The sequence below is a fragment of the Enhydra lutris genome, unplaced genomic scaffold (assembly GCF_002288905.1).
Source record: "Enhydra lutris kenyoni isolate GAN:26980312 unplaced genomic scaffold, ASM228890v2 scaffoldscaffold20, whole genome shotgun sequence".
Lineage (NCBI taxonomy): Eukaryota > Metazoa > Chordata > Mammalia > Carnivora > Mustelidae > Enhydra > Enhydra lutris.
This window is the reverse complement of record NW_019154104.1, coordinates 24,866,389-24,886,926: the sequence shown is the minus strand read 5'-3', so window position 1 is coordinate 24,886,926 and position 20,538 is coordinate 24,866,389. Positions and strand designations below refer to the sequence as shown.

Here is a 20,538-nt window from a genome sequence, read left to right as displayed (position 1 = left end):
TCAATACAAATTAAGAGTATACTATATACTTTTTCCAAATAATGAAGAACTAATGCCAAGATATGGGAAACTTGTCGTCCAGGGGACGGGGGGAGGGGAAGTCAGTCAAATACTGAGACACAGATAGGGTAACCGCATGGCTGTAATCTTTCTGTTGTTTTGTTTTCCCCTGTCAGAGTGACAAGATACTGGAAATCTGTAAGGGAACTATTCGGGGCACCGGGAAAAGCAGCAAGTAGTTTTGGGTAACTTTCCCTGGTAAAATACAGAATAGTCTGACGGTCGGGGTTCTTTCCTTCTAAATTAAACAAGCCTCAGGGATTCAGTACTGAGGTGAGGGCAAAAGACCTGATTGAGCAAAAGTCATCCCGAAAAAGGAGATGCCAAGAAATACTGACTTCATTTTATTCGAGTGGAAAGAGGAGACTGATACAATGAGAATCTGGGACAGTGGAAAAAGGTTATGGAGTGTGCCTGACTGATGAATTTTTTCTTTTTCTTTCCTTTTTTTAACAAAAAAATTTTTTTTAAGATTTTATTTATTTATTTGACAGACAGAGATCACAAGTAGGCAGAGAGGCAGGCAGAGAGAGGAGGAAGCAGGCTTCCTGCTGAGCAAAGAGCCCGATGCGGGGCTTGATTCCAGGACCCTGGGGTCATGACCTGAGCCGAAGGCAGAGGCTTTAACCCACTGAGCCACCCAGGCACCCCAAGACTACTAATCTCAATCCCAGTTGATAAGCCCCTTTGTTCAGATCACAGAGCTCCAGTGCCCAGCAGTGCTCTATCCAAATGGCACCTTCTACTTTCCAGAAAACAGGCTCTTGGTGAGCTTGAAACCATAACTATAAAAGAGAGTAAAATGCACACATTTTTCCCTTTCAGATATCTCTAATTCAGCTACATCTCTCTGCCCCAGGACGATCCTGGTCAAAACCATCACGTCTTTTACCCTATTGCAAACGAACACTCCGATTTTGTTCTTCATTTCTACACTGGCTGGAGTTAACTTTAAAACAATATAGATCTTAACCACTTTGGCTTAAAAACCTTTCTATGGCTTCTCCATCTTTGAGATGAAGCAGTAAATCCTTAACATGAAACCCACGTTCCTCTGTGTTCTGGAGCCATTTTCTTATCTTTCCTCATCTCTTGTTTTATGTGTGGGTCAATACTGGACTTCTTTCGGTTCCTGGAATGAGCAATACCTCCTTGCCTCTAGGTTCCGGCATCCTGTTCCTTCTACCTGGAAATCCCCCTACACTTTACCTGGCTGCTCGAACTTCAGGTCTCCGCTTATAAGTAGATTTCTTACTTAGGAAGAATGTCCTCGACCCCATGAACTAAGTTAGGCTCCCCTATTGTCTGGTCTCCTACCCAAAGGCATGGGCCATTAAAGCGATCATTGATATTATTATTGATATTATTTGATATTCTCCCCTGTTGGACTGTAAGTTCCATGAGAATAGGAACCATGTCTACCTTTTTTCAATTCTGTAGCTCTTGCACCAAAATAGTGCCTCCTGTAAAGGAAGTGCTCAATGAATATTTCGTGAATAAATGAGTGTTTTTAATAAAGTAAGAAAAAAATATTGCAACAGCTGATACTCAGAATTCCTCTTTGGAAAGGAACTCTCTTCCCAGAACAATAGTCTGAGGAAACTGAAGAGGGTGGGTGAGCCCTTGCTAGTTCTGAATGTGAACAAGCACTAAAACCTGTTTGAGGAAGAGGCCGCCTCTCACTATTTGAATTAAAGAGCTGAACTTATTGTTTGCGTGGAGACACGGAGAGCTGCATGTGCACCGGCTTTCCGGTCAGAGCAAACTGCTGATCTTCAACGGGCCTTGGGAAGTGTGCAGTTCAGAGATGGGGGGACTTTCAGAACCCAGAGTGTCTAGGGATTGATGGATCATTAGCTCTGGAGATGTGGTTATGGGACCGAAGCTCGCTGACTTGCAGAAAGTAGCACTGTCTCTGGCCGGTTTTCGGCGGCCCATGTGCTCACGAGGAGCGGATCTGATTTAGACCGTCTCTGGGAGTCAGGTGCGGTGCTCGAGAAAACAATCGGTTGTTCTGAGAGGGTGGAGGGTGAGAAGTTTTATTCTCAGACCCCAAGAGATGAACAGAAATGTCACCAAAGAGGAGACAGGGAAAGAGTTGAGCAAGGTGAAGACACAAAGGAACTCTGCAGCGATGTTCAGAAGTCATTTTGAGGATGACAGTGCCTTCTGTTCGGCGGAAGTTGATTTCACAGATAAGAGGCAAAACCTCTTCCTTTGCCCCATCCTCCTCCCTGCCTGCCTCCTCACACCACTCAGCATTTTTGGTCATTATACTTGAAGAGTGTGAACAAGCCTGTGGGGGAAATGGAGGCAAGGCTGGGTTCCATGTCGGTGGTACAAGGCAAAGGTGGTGTGTGCATTAGTTGCCCAGATCCTAGGGTGACCATGAAGAGGTAAGTGAGATCCACCGCGGAGTCGTGGAGTAGAGTGGAGTGAAGTCGTGGAATGGAGTCTACCCTACTGTGGAGTAGATTCTGGTTTAAAGTTAGGTTTGTTGAGGTCTAATTTGAAGTCATTAAAATTAAGTGAATAATTCAATGAGTTTTGTCAAGTCTAAACAGTGGATTATTCCTACAACGATTAGGAGAGAGGACATTTCCCTCTCCCCCAAAAGTTCTCTAATACCTTTATGTAACCAATCCCTTCCCTTCATCCTTTGCCCCTAGCAATGACTGATCTGATTTCTTTCCCTATATTGTAGTTTTGTCTTTTCCAGAATATTATGTAAATGGAATCCCCTATAGCATGTAACTTTTCCTGTCTGGCTCCTTTCACTTGGTGAAATACTTTTTTTTTCTTTTTTTCTTTTTTTTGGTAAAATACTTTTGAGATTCAACAGTGTTGGCGCTTATATCAATATTTCATTCCTTTTTTATTGTTGGGTAGTTTTCTGTTGTATGGACGTACCACAATTTGTTTCCCCATTCACCAAGTGATGACAATTGGGTTGTTTCCAGTTTTGGGTGATTGTGAAGAGAGTTGCTATAAACATTCATATAAAGGTCTTTGTGTGGACATTTGTTTTCATTTGTAAAGGTAAATATCTAGGATTGAGATTGCTAGGGTTATAAGGAAAGTATATATTTAACTTAACAAGAAACAGCCAAAGCATTTTCCAGTGTGGTTATTTGCGTTGTATCAGCAATGCATGAGAGTTCTATTGCTCTATACCTGGGTCGGCACTCTATAAGCTCAATCTTTGTGGCCATTCTAGAAGGTATGCACTGTAGTTTTAATTTGCATTTTTTAAAATAACTAATGATATCAAGGAAAATTTTTCATGTTTATTTGTGCTCTGTATATGTTCACTGGTAAGGTATCTGTTCAAATCTTTTACTCATATTTAAAAATCGGGTTGTGTTGGGGTGCCTGTGTGGCACAGTCAGTTAAGTGTCCCAACTCTGGATTTCAGTTCAGGTCATGATCTCTTGAGATGGAGCCCCACATTGAACTCCACAGTCAGAGTGGAGTCTGCTTGAATTTCTTGCTCCCTCTCCCTCTGCCACTACCCCCACTCTCAAATTAAAAAAATCTTTTAAAAAATTGGGTTGTGTTTTTATACTGAGTTGTAAGTTCTTTATAAATTCTGGATACAAGTGATTTATCAGATATATATTTTGAAAATATTGTCTACCAGTCTGTGCTTTTAATTTTCTTAGCAGTGTTTTTTTTTTTTCAAAGAGCAGAAATTTTTAATTTGGTGAAGTCCAAATTTAGTTTATCAATTAAAAAAAATTTCTCATTCATACTTTTTGTTCCTATCAAAGACACCCTTGCCTAACCCAAGCTTACAAAGGTTTTCTCCTATAGTTTTTCGAGAAGTCTTACATTTGTAGGTTTTACATTTGGGCTTATGATACATTTTGAGTTAACTGTATGAATACATGGTATGATTTGAGGTTCTTCTCCTCCTTCTTTTTCTTCTGCACATTAGTGTCTAATTGTTCCAACACCACTGTCGAAAGACTATCCTTTCTAGATCCTTGCTATCTTTGGCAGAAAATCAATTGACCATATATGTATGAATAGATTTTTTTTAATATTGAAGAGATTTTTTTAATATTTTAATATTTGATTATTTTCCATTGATCTGTGTTTGTCCTTACATCGGTGTCATACCATCTGGATAATTGTAACTTTATAGTAAATCTCAAAGTTAAGTACTTGCATCTTCCAACTTTTCAACTTGTAAGTTTCTACCAAAAAATTCTGCTGGGATTTTGATTGGAATTGCATAGAATCTATAGGTCAATTTGTGGAGAACTGACTTCTTTAGGATACTCAGTCATAGTTCCATGAACATAGTATATCTCTTGATTTACTCAGGTCTTCTTTACTTTCTCTCATCAGTATTTTCCAGTTTTCAATGTAAAATTCTTATATATATTTTGTTAACTTTATTTCCAAATATTTCATGTCTTTTGATGCCATTATATTTTAAAATTCCAATCACTATTTTTTATTATTTATTTATAGAAATATAAATGATTTTTGCATAATTAACCTGTATCCAGTGATCTTGGTAAACTCATATATTAGTTCCAGTAGGCCTTTTGCAGATTCTTTGAAATTTTCTACAGTGTTACTTCTTTTTCTTGTTTTTAAGTTCACTTTTTATTTGAAAATAATTCCAAAATAAAAGTTACAAGAAAATATGGTGGTTAATTTTATGTCTCAACTTACTGGCCTAAGGGATGCCCAGATAACTGGTAAAAGAATATTTCTGGCTATGCCTGTGAGGATGTTTCTGGAAGAGACTAACATTCGATTCAGTAGATTGAGCAAAAAATTTGCCACACTCACCAATGTGGATGGACATTATCCAGTCCACTGGGGGCCTGAATGGAACAAGAAGGCAAAGGAACTATAAATTCTCTCTCTTTTCTTGAGTTGGGATATCCACTTTCTGCCCTGGGACTCCAGAGCTCTGGTTCTCAGGGCTTTGGACTCTGGGAGTTACACCAGTGGCCCCTGGTCAGGCCTTTGCTCTTAAAAACTGAATTACAACCCCAGCATTCCTCGTTCTGCAGATGGAAGATAGAAGAGGGTGAGCTAATTCCTATTAAAAAATCTCCTCTTGGGGTGCCAAGTTGTCTCGTGGGTTGAGTGTCTGGCTCTTGGTTTTGGCTCAGGTCATGATCTCAAGGTTGTGGGATCAAGCCCTGCATCAAGCTCCTCACTCACTGGGGAGTCTGCTTGGGGATTCCCCCTCCCCCCACCCCCCAAGCACATGCACATGTGCACACACACACACTGTCTCTTCAATAAATGAATAAATAAATAAATAGATAAATAAATCTCCTCTTACAATTCTCTCCTATACCCACTGGTTCTGTTTCCCTGGAGAACACTGACTAATAAAAAAGTACAGACCTCCCATAAGCCCTTCACCCTGAAATTCCATTCATTTTTCAGCAATTATACCAATGATATCTTTTAGGGCAAAAACATCCAAACCATGCCAGGATTACACATTGCATTTATGTTTCTTTCATTCTGAAATTGTTCTTTAGTTCTTCTTTGACCTTCATAATCTTAAAAATTTTCCAGATTATAGGCCAGTAATTTTGTAGGCTGTCCCTCAACTCGGATTTTTCTGATGCTTCCTCATAAGGTTCAAGACACCCATTTTGGGGAGAAAGATTACAGAAGTGATGCTGTAGCTCCTGATGTTAATTTATTGCCTTGCTGACAATAAGACTGATGAGAGACATATTTCTATGGCTCTGGAAGCTCATTTCCTTCCCTCTTTTGGTAGCAGAGCTAAGAGCTTGTTAAGCTGGACCAAGCAGGCTAGTGGAGGGACAAGACCTTGGGCCAGGGTCAGTGCTCCTGGGGAGCAAAGCCGTTCCCAGGGCCTTCTGAGCAGCCCTTGGTCCTTGGTATGCTTGCTCCTTAGCACCCTATCTGGGGTTTTCCCTGATATATTTCTTATTATCTGGAGAAACTAGGAATTTTCCAGCCCCAACTAGGCTAGCATATAAGCATGTAACGCGTGTGGGGAAGGCCCACATTCTGTCTTGGACTACGGCTCTGTTTGTTTTATCCCTGGCTGCTGGATGAAGCAGGCTTCATCCTGTAGGAATCTTTGACATGGTACACACGTAGTAGTTGTGCTTGGCCTGTGCTGTATTGTAACGACAGTGTGTATGTGTGTGTTTAAGTTTACCTCAATAAAGCCCAAATTATAGCTGTACCATGTAGCACTAGGGGGGTGTGTCTATGACCTTCTGCATGACCGTTAACATTGAATACTTGAGTAAGGTGATGTCTGTTGGATTCCCTTTAGTAATGTTCTTGTTTTTAAAATGAGAGTTTTATGGGGAGATGCTTTGAGCCCATGTAATATCGCATTCCTCATCCAGCTTTTACCCACTAGATTTACCAAACACAGATTGTTCTTCTCTGATGATTGGCAAATGGTGATTTTTTTTTTTTCAAATTTTTATTTAGATTCTAGTTAGTTAACCTACAATGCAATATTGGTTTCAGGAGTAGAATTCAGTGGTTCATCACTTACGTACAACACCCAATGCTCATCATAACCAGTGCCCTCCTTAATGCCCACCCCCTGCCCACCTCCCACCATCAACCCTGTTTTTACTCTATCTTATAGAGTTTATTATGGCTTTTCCCTTTTCGCCCCCTCCCATATGTTCATCTGTTTTATTTCTTAAATTCCACCCAAGAGTGAAATCCTATGGTATTTGTCTTTCTCTGACTGACTTATTTCACTCAGCATAATACACTCTGGCTCTAGCCAGGCATTGTGAATGTCAAGATTTCATTTTTTTGATGGTTGAGTAATTTTCCACTGTGTATATATGTATACACATACAAACACACAACACATCTTCTTTATCCATTCATCAGTTGATGGACATTTGGGCTCTTTCCATAGTTTGGCTATTGTTGATAATGTTGCTATAAACATTCGGGGTATCTATACCCCTTTAAATTTGCATTTTTGTATCCTTTGGATAAATACCTAGCAGTGCAATTGTTGGATCGTAGGGTAGTTCTATTTTTAACTTTCTTTTTTTTTTTTAAAGATTTTTTATTTATTTATTTGACAGAGAGAGATCACAAGTAGACAGAGAGGCAGGCAGAGAGAGAGAGAGAGGGAAGCAGGCTCTCTGCTGAGCAGAGAGCCCGATGCGGGACTCGATCCCAGGACCCTGAGATCATGACCTGAGCCGAAGGCAGCGGCTTAACCCACTGAGCCACCCAGGCGCCCTATTTTTAACTTTCTGAGGAAACTCCATACTGTTTTCCAGAGTGGCTTCCCCGGTTTGCATTCCCTAAATGGTGATTTTCTAATTCCATTATTCCTTCTAAATTTATTAGTTACATTCTAGTATAAGGATGACCTGTCTCCTCCCCTCATTTATTTACTCATTAAAAAAACCACAACAAACACATCAGCATGGACTCATGGATTCTACTTTACTCCATGGGACATAATTTCCTACTATCATCATTTATTTTGATGTTCCAATTTCCCAGATTTGGCCAGCATGAGCCCCTTCACGCTGACTTCTTTGTCCTTTCGAAACGCCTCCTTCACTCTTTGGGCATTTTCCTATTTTCTGGCCCAATAAGGAGTTCCAGGCTCATCTTATACTTTCTCTGTCCTGACCCTGAAATCAGATCTTTCTTCAAGGAGCCCTGGTTCCTTTCAGTGGAAAATGTTATTTAGATCTGGGTGTAAGGTGTTCTCCAAGCTGTTTGCTGCTACTCCAAAGCTCTTTCAGTGGAAAGAGCTAGGAAGTATATATACATATACATACTTTTTTTTTTGTACATATACACTTTAAAAATAAAGATTTTATTTATTTATTTGTGAGAGAGAGAGAGCGTGCACACATAATCAGGGAGCTGCAGGCAGAGGGAGAAGCAGGCTCCCTGCTGAGCAACGAGCCCAATGCGGGGCTCCATCCCAGGGCCCCTGGATCATGACCTGAGCCAAAGGCAGACACTTAACCAACTGAGCCACCCAGGCATCCCATATATATGCTTTTATGTATATACCGGACCTTATGTTCACATCAAAACCTCCAATTCCAATCTGACCACGCAAGCCTTCTTGCTTGTCCCCTTTCTGTATTTGTAACCCTGTTCCCCAATAGTGAGAAATCTGGCTTCCATTATCCTCAATATAGTTTTTAATTTGTGTAGTTCCCTTGTGTATATATTCAGCCACCTGACTTTGCAGGACTGCACCCCACCTTCCCTTCTGGGCTCTGACCTCCACCCTTGGCTGACTTTCTAGATGAATAGGGGAATGGCTATATTCTCCTGTGTCGTTGGAAAAGCAGAGAGAACCAGTTAGTAGAGAAAGATACACAGATAAGCAAATATAGAGAAAAAAAAAAAACCTAGAAGAAGGACACAGAGAGTACCTTTGAGTTCCTGAAAGCTTTCCAACTCCTGGGTCTAGGTCTTTGCTGTAGCTCTATTCCTGCTCCCAGCTTTGTGAAAGGTCCTACAACCAATGATAAAATTCTTCCCTTTTGGTTAAGCTATTTCAGGGTGGTTTCTGTTACTTGCAAACAGAGAGTCTTAAACAAAGGTGTATTTATATCCTGGCTTGTTCTATAAAGAAAAAAAAATAAATAAAACAAATTGTGGAAATAATCAGGGCAAAGGGAAAATAGAAATTAGCCCACAGAAAATGCATACCACATGGTACTGTACTGTTGCTTAACATGGGCTGAAATATTAGCTCTAAGATTTCTAGTGATCCAAACAAAGTGTGAAACTCTATCCCTTGTAAGAGTTTAGGTCTCCGGATTTAAAAACAAACCAGCAACTGGAGCATGGAACGAAATGCAGAGCGTAGAAGTGAACTCTTCAGCAAATGGCCAATAAATGGCAAACTGTGTAGCCATCTGGAAAAAAATTTTTTTTTGGATCCATCCCTCATCCCATATACTGAATCTGTTCCAAATGGTTCCATGTTTAATTGCAAAAGACTGGGAGTCTAAATGTCCACCAATAGAGAATTGGTTAAGAAACTTACAGCACATCCCAGCAATAAATGTTATGGGGATTGAAAAGAAAAAATAGCAAGGAGCTCTGTATGTATTGCTATAAAATATTTTCTGGATATAGGATGTAAAAAAAGCAAGGTATAGTAGGTACGTGTAGCATGTTACCATTTTTGTTAATGAGGGAGTCTTGGCTTGTATCTGCACAAAAAAATTCTGCAGAAGAGTAAGAAACACTGGTTACCTGTTGGGGGAACAGGTGTGAGAGAGAGATTCTTTGTGCTATGTACTTTTTTTTTTTTTTTTTTTTGCTATGTACATTTTTATACTGTTTGATGGATGAACCATATGTTTGTACCACCTTTTTTTTTTTTTAAAGATTTTATTCATTTATTTGACAGATAGAGATCACAAGTAGGCAGAGAGGCAGGTAGAGAGAGAGGGGAAGCAGGTTCCCTACTGAGCAGAGAGCCCGATACGGGCTCGATCCCAGGACCCTGGGACCATGACCTGAGCCAGAGGCAGAGGCTTTAATCTGCTGAGCCACCCAGGCACCCTTTGTACCACCTATTTTTAAAATTTAAAAAAAAATTGGTGAAAATCAGACAAATCTGCCTAGGTAGTCTTGACAGATTGAAAAGGCAGCAGGAGGGGCTAGAAGTTTGACCTGCCCACAGATTCTCAGTGTTAGTGGATGGCTGCATATCTTCACCCTGAGAAGCTATCCTTCTCACAAAGGATTATCTCCGAAAAAGCTCTAATGTGTGTTACTGGGGGAGGTCTGTTGCCCACAGTACTGAACATATAAGAAACGCTTTTATGGAGGTCTCTGCCCAAAGCGTTCTACTTCGTAATGTTGCCCATGAACTTTCTACGTTCAAGTGAAACTTCAAGCAAATTTAAGGTAGACAGATGATCAAAATTGGAGCACGGTAGTGACTCACAGCCCACCAATCCCAAAGCTAGAGTACCTGGGGTTCTAATCTCAGTTGTTCACTTTTTAGCTGCTTACGGGCTGGAGGCTTGTCAGTTTCTTCAGCTGTTAAAACCGGGGCAGTTACAACGCCCACCTCGGAGGGTCCGTATTAATATCACAGGCCTGTGAGCCCTAGAGCAGCCTGTCCAACCGCAGTAGAATGTGGGCCACACAAGACATTAAAAGTCTTCCAGCACTCACATTCGAAAAAGAAAAAGAAACAAGTGAAATCAATGTTTATCCCAACATATAAAAATATTACCACTTCAATTTGCAATCCATAAATGATCAGTGTCTTGTCTTACTTTTTTTTTTTTTTTTTTTTTAAAGAACGCATACATCTGGGTTCCAACCAGCACATCTCCATGGGAACTAGCCAATTTTTAAGTGCTCAGTAGCGGCATGGGGCTGGTGGCTGCTGCAGGGAACCCTGTCTCCGGCATGTAGTAGGCGCTAAGGGCTACCGCGTTAAGATCCGGAGCAGGGCGTCTGTCACCGCACCTCCTCTGGAGTACACTGGTCTTTCACCGGGAGTGCTCTGCCAGGAATGCCTACATTTTGGGATGAATTCATAGGATTCTCTTTAAGCCAATCACGTACTTGACCTCCACCCATACTTTAATTCACAGCCACGAGGTTTGGCAGAGGGTTGCGACCTATGCAAATGAGCAATTTACATAAGCGAGGCTGCCGTCTCCATCCCATTATCCGGTTATCCCAGTTCCGGGGCGGGGGTGGGGGTGGGGTCTGTTGTCTCCCCAAATGTGGAGGGCTGTGCACCACCACCGCGGGAGAAGCAGGCGAGTGGGGAGGCCCTTTAAAAAGGGGGAGGCGGTGGTAAGAGGAGCGCTGAGCCTCCGGAGAACAATTCCGGCCGTGGGGAAGGGCCACGTTTTGGGGGCGGTGGGCGCCAGAGGGGCAACAATGGAGGCGGACGAATCCTGAGAGCCGGGGGATACTGCCAAGCCGGGCGAGCGCCCGGAGTCTCGGCGCGCGGGCCCGGGAGCGCCCGGCCACGGGCGGCGGATCGCCCCGGCCCACTACCGGCGCTGGGCCGCAAACGCCGCCTGGCTTCCGCCTCCTGCGCCCGCTGTCTCCCGGCTCCTGAGTGGCTGCGGGGCCAGGATTAACCTTTCACCGCCGCACTCTGTCCAATCACAGGCTCGCTCTCATGCCGGCGCGGGGCGAGCAGGGCGAACGGAGCGTGGGGGCGCGGAGGGGGCGGCGCGGGCGCCGGTGGGATTCTCCAAGCGGCTGTGCGCCGTTGCCGCGGGCCGTGCGCGGGCTGCGGACGAGCCGGGCTCTGCGCAGTCTCCGCAGGCGCCGGCGGGAGGGGTCCAGGCGGAGGCGCGGCGCGGCGCAGGCGGCTCCAGGCCCAGGTGAATGGAGTAACCTGACAGCGGGGACGAGGCGACGGCGAGCGGGAGGAAATGGCGGCGGCGGCGGCGGCGCCAGGCGGCACCGGGAGGCCTGGGCTGTGACGCGCGCGCCGGAGCGGGGTCCGATGGTTATCGAAGGCCCGCGGCGCCCCGTGCTGCAGGTGAGGCGGGCTCCCGCGGAGCCGCTTTGTGTGCGGGGCGGGGAGCGGCTCCGCCCGGCCCCCGCGCCGAGGCCCGCGTGGGCGCCGGGGCCCGGACCCGCCGGGGAGGGGAGCCGGCGCGGCCAGATGGCGCCGCCTCGCCTGGTCCCCGGCGGCGCGGCCTGCGTGCCGGGCTGCCCCCGCGCCGGGCTCCGCGCTGCCCCGACCCCGACGCCCCTCCGGAGTCGGCGCCTCGGGGGGACTCGGTGCGGTGTCGCTGGCGGCGGCCGGGGCCGCGGGCGCGTCCGCAGCGGGCACGGAGCCGGGCCTGCCGCGCGCCGGGTTGGAGGAGAGCGGGCTTTGACAGGTCCGGTTAGGCACGCGGGAGCGTTGCGGGCCCGGCGGCGGCGTCCCGGGAGCATCCTCGGGACCGGCGGCGGCGGTGGGGCCCCCGGCGCGAGGCCCCCTCGGAGGGCAGGAAGGCGGCTGTCGGGGCTGGCAGGGAAGCGCGAGCCTTCGGGTCCCGCCCGAGGAGGATTGTTCGTGTTTACTGGCAGGTGACCAGCTCTGGGTCCCCCGGGGCGGGTGGCCGAGGCCATCTTTTCGCCCCTCCCCTCCGATGTTTTTGTTGCCAGAACGCCGGAACGCTGCAGAGGAGCCTTTCTGGAGGGTTTTTAATCTTCGGGAAGTGAGTGTATGTTTTAGGTTAGCACATCAGATTTATGTGGATTGTCTAGAAAAGCCGAGCTGCCCCGAAGGCTTTGCCCGCAGCCGAGCTTAACAAAACCACGTAATGTATCTCTAATAGCATGGAGATTTGTAAAAACAGGGATGAGTGGGGAGTCCTGCGCTCTACAGAGTTCAGCCCGTGCTTTTGTGAAGGAAGTCATTCTTTCCGCGACACGTTACCGAACCATATGAAAAGTCTAAGCATTCTTAGAACTATCACACTTAAAAAGCATTCGTCTTATTAAAAAGTAATTACTTTGAAGTCTGTGCTGCTTGGAGGCGCTTCTGGCTTTGGATTTTCTCAATCTTTACAATCCCGATTTTCAATTGTCTTCCGTTGCTTGTTTTTCAAGTTGCAGCACACTCAGTGAATGGAAAAGGGCAGGAGTGGGGACTTAAGTAACTTGGAAAATATATATTTTAAAATGTGCTTTCAGAAACAGGTTCGCTCAGTTGAACATGTATTGTTGTAAACGTTAAATTTCCTAAATAAGAGCACATCTTAACCAAGAGCTCCAGAACTTTATATTAGAGGGTAGATGGTGGTACAGGATTCTGAATGAGACTGCTAGGGAATAGTGATTTTAGCCCTATTAATATTTTGGGGACTATTATTAGTATCTAGGCTCTGGAATAATCAGTTTATTTGGCATAGTGTTGTCTTCAGAGCCAGCTACTGCCTGTGGCACGTGTGTATTCTAGGGAGCAGACGCGCGCGCGCGTACACACACACACACACACATGCATATAATTGTAGAATTTTATTTTAGACCATGTCAAACTTACTCTGTTTACAGATTAAAAATACTATAAAGACTGTCTTTAAAATGGTCACTGTGTACGTTTAAATGGTAACGTGGGTTAATGGATGTATTCATGGCCTCAACGTGCAGTTCTAAGAAAAGATGTATTAGTTTAATTTGGGGAGAAAAGATCTTCTTTTCCTGCCATGATTTTCGGTTTATGCTGTCATCTCGTCATTGAAGGTTAAGACCATCTACTGTATTTTGCCTGTGGCTCTTGTATGAGTTGTACAGCGAGGTTTGGCCATTGCTAAGTTTTCTTGTCTTGGTTGTAGAAGACATTGTCTTTCCAAGGGGCTCATGATTCTTATTCGATAGTGATTTTGTGGTGTTTCATAGCTGGTAGCTCTTTTGGCGTAGTGCTGCCTTCTAGGAAGAATGACTTTCATGGCATTGAGATGATTTACTCCCTACCACTGTCTGGCAAGTGAGAGATGCTGGCTTCATTTGAGAAAGCAGGTGTTTCACAGAGGTTCTCTCACTCGTGACCTTAACATCCTGTGGTCATTCCTTATGGCAAAGGAAAGAAGGGACACATTCATTAATGAAGAGTGCCCCCTTATTATGTACCAAGATGTTTCAGTTGCTTTTATATACATTCTCATTTAATCCTCACTGTGATCCTGAGGCCAACTCAGTATTGTCCTTATTTTACATGTAAGGAAACGAAGACTCAGGTTATTGACCCGAGTTAGGAACCTGAAAGTGGCAGTCAGGATTCGGTCGTGGTTTGATTTCAGGGGCCTCTGTGTGGACCCTCTGCATTGCATTGAACTGCGTTGTTGTGCCAAGTGGATTTTAGGAGAAAAACCTGCATAAATGTAGGTGAGTCCTTAGTATCTGTTGAAAGAAAGAAACTCTAAATATTCAGGTGACCTCTGATTATCTGATTAATAATTTAGATTTTTTCCCTTTTCTTGTGGTAAAGTATGCAGCACAAAATTTACCATTTTAACTGTTCTTAAGTGTGCAGTTCAGTGACATTAAGTATGTGCATGTTGTTTTGTGACTGTCACCGCCATCCATCTTCGAAACTTTCCCTTCATCTTCAGGGGGAACTCTGTCCCCGTTAAACACTAACTCCCCATTCTACCCATCTCTCAGACCTGGGCACCCCCATTCTTCTGTCTCTGTGGATCTGACTGCTCTAGGAACCTCGTGTCACTGGAGTCATACCGTATTTGTCCTTTCGTGACTGGCTTATTTTACCTCCCATAGTCCTCAGGCATCGTGTCGTAGACGTCTGTTGTAGCATGCGTCAGCACTTCCTTCTTTTTTAAGCCCAAATAATATTCAACACACACACACACACACACACACACACACACACACACACATTTTGTTTACCTGTTTTGACGTGAGTGGACACTTGGGTTGCTTTTGCCCTTAGGCTTCGTGAATAACGCTGCTCTGAACATAGATGTACAGGTCTCTGTCTGAGCCCCCACTTTCACTTCTTTTGGGTATAAACTCGGAAGAGGTCAGACTGTTTCTTGGTCATCAAAACACACAAAAAATTCAGAATTTATTGCACTGTGACTTTCCTGAGGGTTGTTCCAGGCAGTGATACTCTCCTGTAAATAATTCCTCTGTGTTAATAAAAGACTTTCATCTCCTTGAGGCCCAGGATTTGCTCATTTTTACGATCTTGCTTCCTACCACTGGCCAGTGGATGTTCAAGTAACTGAGGTCTTTCCGTTGCTTCATCTGGGGCTCCGTTGCGCTCCGGTGGGTGCTAGAGGAGGAGACTGGGAAGGCACATGTTTAACTTGCTAAAATACTAAGTTGAAGCCAAGTGGTTTATTTTGTTCACCTTGTGCTCAGCTTTTTGGACATTCAGGAGTGTCCTTCGTTCAGGAAACCCCAGGGAACGGATATGTACTAAACTAGCTCGTATTCACAGGTTTCTTTGTAATATTTTTTCTGTCGTTATGCACTTAGGACTTGCCAAAGTAGACCAGGATCTTAGGGGGTGCCATTATCTCTTTGGGAGTCTACCTGCTTAGCCTGTGAGGTGGATCTTTTAGTCCTTATCTTCTGATTCTTGGATGTTCAACAAATCTTTTGCATGACCCAGGGTGGTTTTTAGTTGCAACTAATTTCTGTGAAAGCGCTTCTAGTATTAGTACAGCGATGTAGAGACAACTGTGTGTTACTTTATAATTTGTCTACTTGAGAAAGGATTTGAGATTGTCTTACAATGACAGGTTTGAGAAGACTGAAAGGAACGGCGGAGGTTGAGGGGTAGAGTATGGAAGTTGCTAGAGGGAATTAGAAGAGAGGCTTACGGCAAGGATGGCTCAGCATCTGTGTGTAACTAAAGGGTTTTTTTTTTTTCTTTTTAAAATTTTTGTTAGAGCAAAAGAGGAAACAAGACTAATTATTGTTGGCAGTGATTAATGAGAGGAAGTATACCAAGAGAGAAGCAGACTTTTCTCTTGTACGAAGAGTAGTTAATCGTTTGGATTCTTGCATAAAACGATATTAACAATATATGGAGAAAATGTTTTACATTTTACAAATGATAGGGAAACATTTTTTGCGTGCCATTTTAGAGACAGTGGATACAAGGATCAGGCATAATAGAAAAGCTTTAGTAATACAGGTGTGCTTCGTTGTGGTAATTTGATTCCATAGAGCTAGTTAATTTATCTTTAGGCTGATGTCCCTGAAATATCAATTGTCTCATTCAGGCTTTTGACAGTTGCTGAGTAACAATCCATTCACAAGTGAACTCTTTTCTGCACAGCATAGATGGTCAGGGTTCTCTGGGCCTGTCTTTAGGAATGTGTGTTGGTCGCCTTTCTTATGGGGTGGTGTATGCTCGTGAATGAATACGGAGAGAGAAGCGGTCGAGAAGCCTAGCTGATGAAATTTAAATTTTCAGTCCTGTAAAAAGGCCTTTGTTAAAATAAACCCGAGTACGAAGTGACTTTCCTGTTTATCTGAAATTGTCAATGAATTGTTTGTACTCTTTTTAAAATACAAAGTTGCTTTACATTTTAAATAAGTGACTGAGAAGGTGTCACAAGAAAACACTGTCTGAGGATGTCAGCAGGACTGTTACTAGAAAGAAGACGTAAAGTAATGACACGTTGGCCCTCGTGTTTTCATTTTTGAGGTTCTTGGTGATATTCAGTGTGTTGGCTGTGTAAGCATTTATGAGAGTAAGGATGGAATAGTGCCGGGCATAGCAGATTTGTGGAATGAATAGATTAGTTTATATTTAATTTTTGAAATTTTAGAAGCTGAGGTAGATTTATGGAGAATAATATTGCCTGTATATTAAGGCTTTTAAAAAGACCATCACCCTTCTGATCTTGGACCAGTCATGCTGTCTGATTCTTGATTCTCCTCCATTTGTGATTCCCTATGACTAGGTGCATAGAAACATTGTGGACTGAGACAAGTGTTAAGAATTTCATAGAAGAAGAGTGCTGGGTGGCTCAGTTGGTTAAGCGTCGGCCTTCGGCTCAGGTCATGATCTCAGGGTTGTGGGTTGGAGCCCTGCATCGGGCTCCCTGCTTGGTGGAGAGTCTGTTCCCTCTCCATCTCTCTCTATCCCTCTCCCCACTCATGCTCGCTGTCTCTCTCAAGTAAATAAGTAAAATCTTTAAATAAAAAGAAAAGTGCTATAAAAATTGAAAGTTCTGCTGGTATAGAAAGCTTTCTCAGTGTTGAAGCAACCTCACTCTGGTAGTTGTCATGGTAGTTCTGTTTTAGCTGACAACTCCGTGTATACAATAAAGCAGTGATTGAAAAAACAGGTTTGGAAAGTCTTCTGGGAATTAGAAAATGTCAGCAAACCAGTTCAGAATTTTAAAAATAATGTATTTACAGAACTCGAATAAGGAAAGTAGGATCTCAATTTAAAAATTGATCTTTGAAATGTTAGAAAGGTTCTCTAAGAAGTTAGATCAGTAACATATTTGAAGGGGAAAGAAAGGCAGTGGACTTGTCTGATACTTTGAGATTCCAGAATTTTTGTCTTCCTGCTGGTAACAGCCCAGGAAGGCAAAGTTAACATGATGATCCCAATGGTTTGAAGGGCCTCGCCTTCTCTTACACAGCCTCCTGCCCAGCTGTCGCTCGGGAGGAGCTCTGATCAGTGGTATTTTAAGCTTTTTCCACCTTGCAAAATTAAATATTAATATTTTATCAGAGCTTTGTAGAGCAAATGTCTGATGTGAGAGAGACCAGGGTTCAGATGCTGAGTCCCCCATGTGTAGCAACCTTGCCGAGTGTCCGCTTCCTCGTTGGTAAACTGGTCATAAGACTACCTGTTTGAGGTTGTGAGGGAAAAAAACGAGTTTCTTAAACTCCCATCCCACTTCTGGCACATAATTACTCTTTGATAACATTTAGCGGATATTGTTTTTCCTTTATCTGCATTGAGAAAATCTTACTTATGTTCCTAATGTGGTTATGTTATGATCCCCCCAAAGTTATTGCTGTAGGGATGGATGTCCGATACATTTATAATGGAAGGTGGAAGAGAGGAGGGCTGGAGAGCAGTTATTTCATAGGCAAAGTTCTATACTGAAAATGGTCTACATTGTGTCTAATGGTTCAGCTGTCTCACTTGGGTCTCTGCAATAGTGATGTCAAGTGTAATAGTACCTTAATATTGCTAGCTCTCCCTAAATAACCATTATTCTTCTATTAGACATGAATAAATACATCATCCTTTATCTGTATTTCAAACCTTTATGAACTTTATGTTATCTGTCTCCCGTGTGGGAGACAGTTGTGGGCCAGTGGTTCTTAGTCTTTGCAGACTGCTGATTTGATGAAAGATGTGAATCTTATTCCCAGAAAAATATACATGCTCATAATTTTACATTAAATTATAGGAGGTGCAGGGACCTTTCCTGAATCCTATCTGTAGTTGCTTGATTAGGCTATGTCTACGCATATATAGAGAAATAATAGGTTAACTGAGGAATAGTGACACTATCCTGGGTGATAGAGGCGCAAGTTCCACCTGATTGATGGAATGGAATGAATAGTGCCAAGTACTGTGTGGTTAAGAAACCTCTGCTCTAGATGGGCTTTACTTCTAAATAACTAGCTGCAGGCTGAGGGCAGGCCACCTTGGCCTTTCCAGACTTAGCTTTAATTTTCTCTCTAGTAATATTGAAAACATTTACAGGTCTCTAAATATCTTAGAGTTAGTCGTCTTTGAAGCACCCGTATCGTTCTCAGACCTCAGACCTCTGTTTCTTTACTAAACATGAGGCATGAAATAGAGAGGCTGCCTTTTTTTGCCCATTAAGGTTTGTGCACAGTGATCGTGAGAAAGGAGACCATGGCCCTGTGAGCTCTTCTGAGCAGGGGGAACATAAGATGAAAACCTCTGGGAAATCATCTTGAAAAGTAGAGAGAGCCAGGTTTTGCCTTGAACAGAGGGCAGAATCAGAGACTGTGGAGTCTTTTTTCATTTTCTGTCTCTGTTCCTAGTGCAGCTTGGTAAATGCCTGTTAGGGAAAATCCAGCAAACTGTTTAAAGACTTCTATCTGATCAGTATGGTGACAGGCAGGTAACCCATCAAGAGGCCTCTGGTCCTGTGAATGAGGGGAAAAGTGTCTAATAGACACCCTCCTAATTTAATTTTTTTTTAAAGATTTTATTTATTTATTTGACAGAGATCACAAGTAGGCAGAGAGGCAGGCAGAGAGAGAGAGGAGGAAGCAGGCTCCCCACGGAGCAGAGAGCCCAATGTGGGGCTTGATCCCAGGACCCTGGGATCATGACCTGAGCCCAAGGCAGAGGCTTTAACCCACTGAGCCACCCAGGTGCTCCCCTGCTAATTTAATTTTAAAGGCTTTTCTTTTGTACGTAACACTGTACTGAGATTACTTAACTTTTCTCAGTCTTGTATAGCTGAGTATTAAAGAGGAGAAATCCCTGGCTTCTAAATCTTTATATGTACCTCCTGCATCTAATAAACTGTTTATTAATCTTAGACCAAACATAATTTTGGGTGTTTTAAGGAAAAGGCAGGATTTTGTTGATAAAAATATGGGAACAAGTGATAAAACAGCCTAAATTAGGCATTTGAATGCCGTTTGTAAATTGAACAGCAATTCAGGCCAGCTGTAATTTCTTGTCTAAATGCAATTAGTAGCTTCAAAGGAATCATTCTTTTTGGCTTTTCCAATATACGGCCTTTAGTTTCCAGCCCTTCTTCAATTAATTATGTGAAATAAGGTATTGCCAAATAGCACGTCCTTTTGGGATGTGTTTGTAGAAAATCACCACTGACATATGATGCGGTTCTGAAGGAGGATATTAGTTTTACTCAGTTTATATAAACACGTAGCTTTTGTATTGCTAAACACTGGGAGAATTCTGGGAAGTTGTTTGTTTTTTGTTTTTTTAAACCTGAGTTCGGTCTGTACTTTGGCCGAGAATAGGGAAACAAATAATTTTCTTAAAGCCTTTTTAAAGCACGTGCACCTGTGTACGCACACATACATGCATACATGCACACACAATCCATATATATACATGTATGAAATCTGTATTTGCTGTGTATCTGTGGCAGATGCTCAGGTTAAATGTTTACTTGTGTTGTCTGAGTTGAGTGAAGACAAAATTACACAGTATGTTGTAGTTTCTGAAATATTATCTAGTTTATTTCACTGTGTCTGAACCCCCTCCATGATTGTAATCTCTTTTAAGGTAGTACTTTCCATTTCACTAAAGAAGTCGTTATGCAGTATTTATAGCCGGTAGTGCATCACGTTTAGTCATCAGCTGAGTGGAATAGAGATTCTAGAAAAAACGGTGAGATGTATAGTCAGTTACTGTGTATTTATTGAGCATCTATGCTCTTAGACTAGAAAGGCCAAGGGAAATGTCCGTGGGCAGGGCTGATTTGGGTTGCCACAGGCTTTAAAATTAAAGGAATATTTACTTATGTGTGTGTGCAGATTGAGCTAAAATAAAAATATTAGTTTGCTTCTGTTAATGTTAAATTACATTTACTCTTTTTCACCCCTGTCATGAGATCAAAAGGAACATATCCAGAAGGAGCTTATTTTGACGGGCAAATCAGTGTAAATAGATTTAGTGTAAATACCCCAGAGGGTAATTGTATATTACGGAAATAAGTTTGGAGTCAGAATTTAAGTAGAATTCCATCTCTCCCATTTATTGGGGCAAATGGCCCTGGATAAGTGTTTTCAAATCCCTGTAAAATGGAAATGATCCTTGTTTCAGGGTTGTTTTGAGGATGAAATGAGATAATAGAATTTGAGTGCTCAGTAAAGGTAAATCTTCTCCCTGCCGTCTCACATGTGCACCATGGCAAATGAGGAAGTTTTACATATTGTATTAAGGATTGCTTACTTCTCTTTCAAAATAAACTCTAAGTGGCATCGGTTTCAACTGATAAACCGGAAGGTACATAAATCACAAGGATACACAAAGTGTTTCCAGGCAATTATGCCCCC

The 20,538-nt window shown here is 43.0% G+C and overlaps 1 protein-coding gene across 1 annotated transcript in view; it reads left to right on the top strand.

Annotated features, from left to right (window-relative positions):
* Positions 1–10,778: 10,778 nt before the first annotated feature.
* The window catches only part of LOC111148507 (dicer 1, ribonuclease III), a 68,278-nt gene continuing 58,518 nt past the window's right edge, over positions 10,779–20,538 (top strand). Inside the window, exon 1 of the mRNA XM_022505113.1 lies at positions 10,779–10,829. The gene's annotated coding sequence lies outside the window, so the exon portion shown is untranslated. The remainder of the gene's footprint in view (positions 10,830–20,538) is intronic.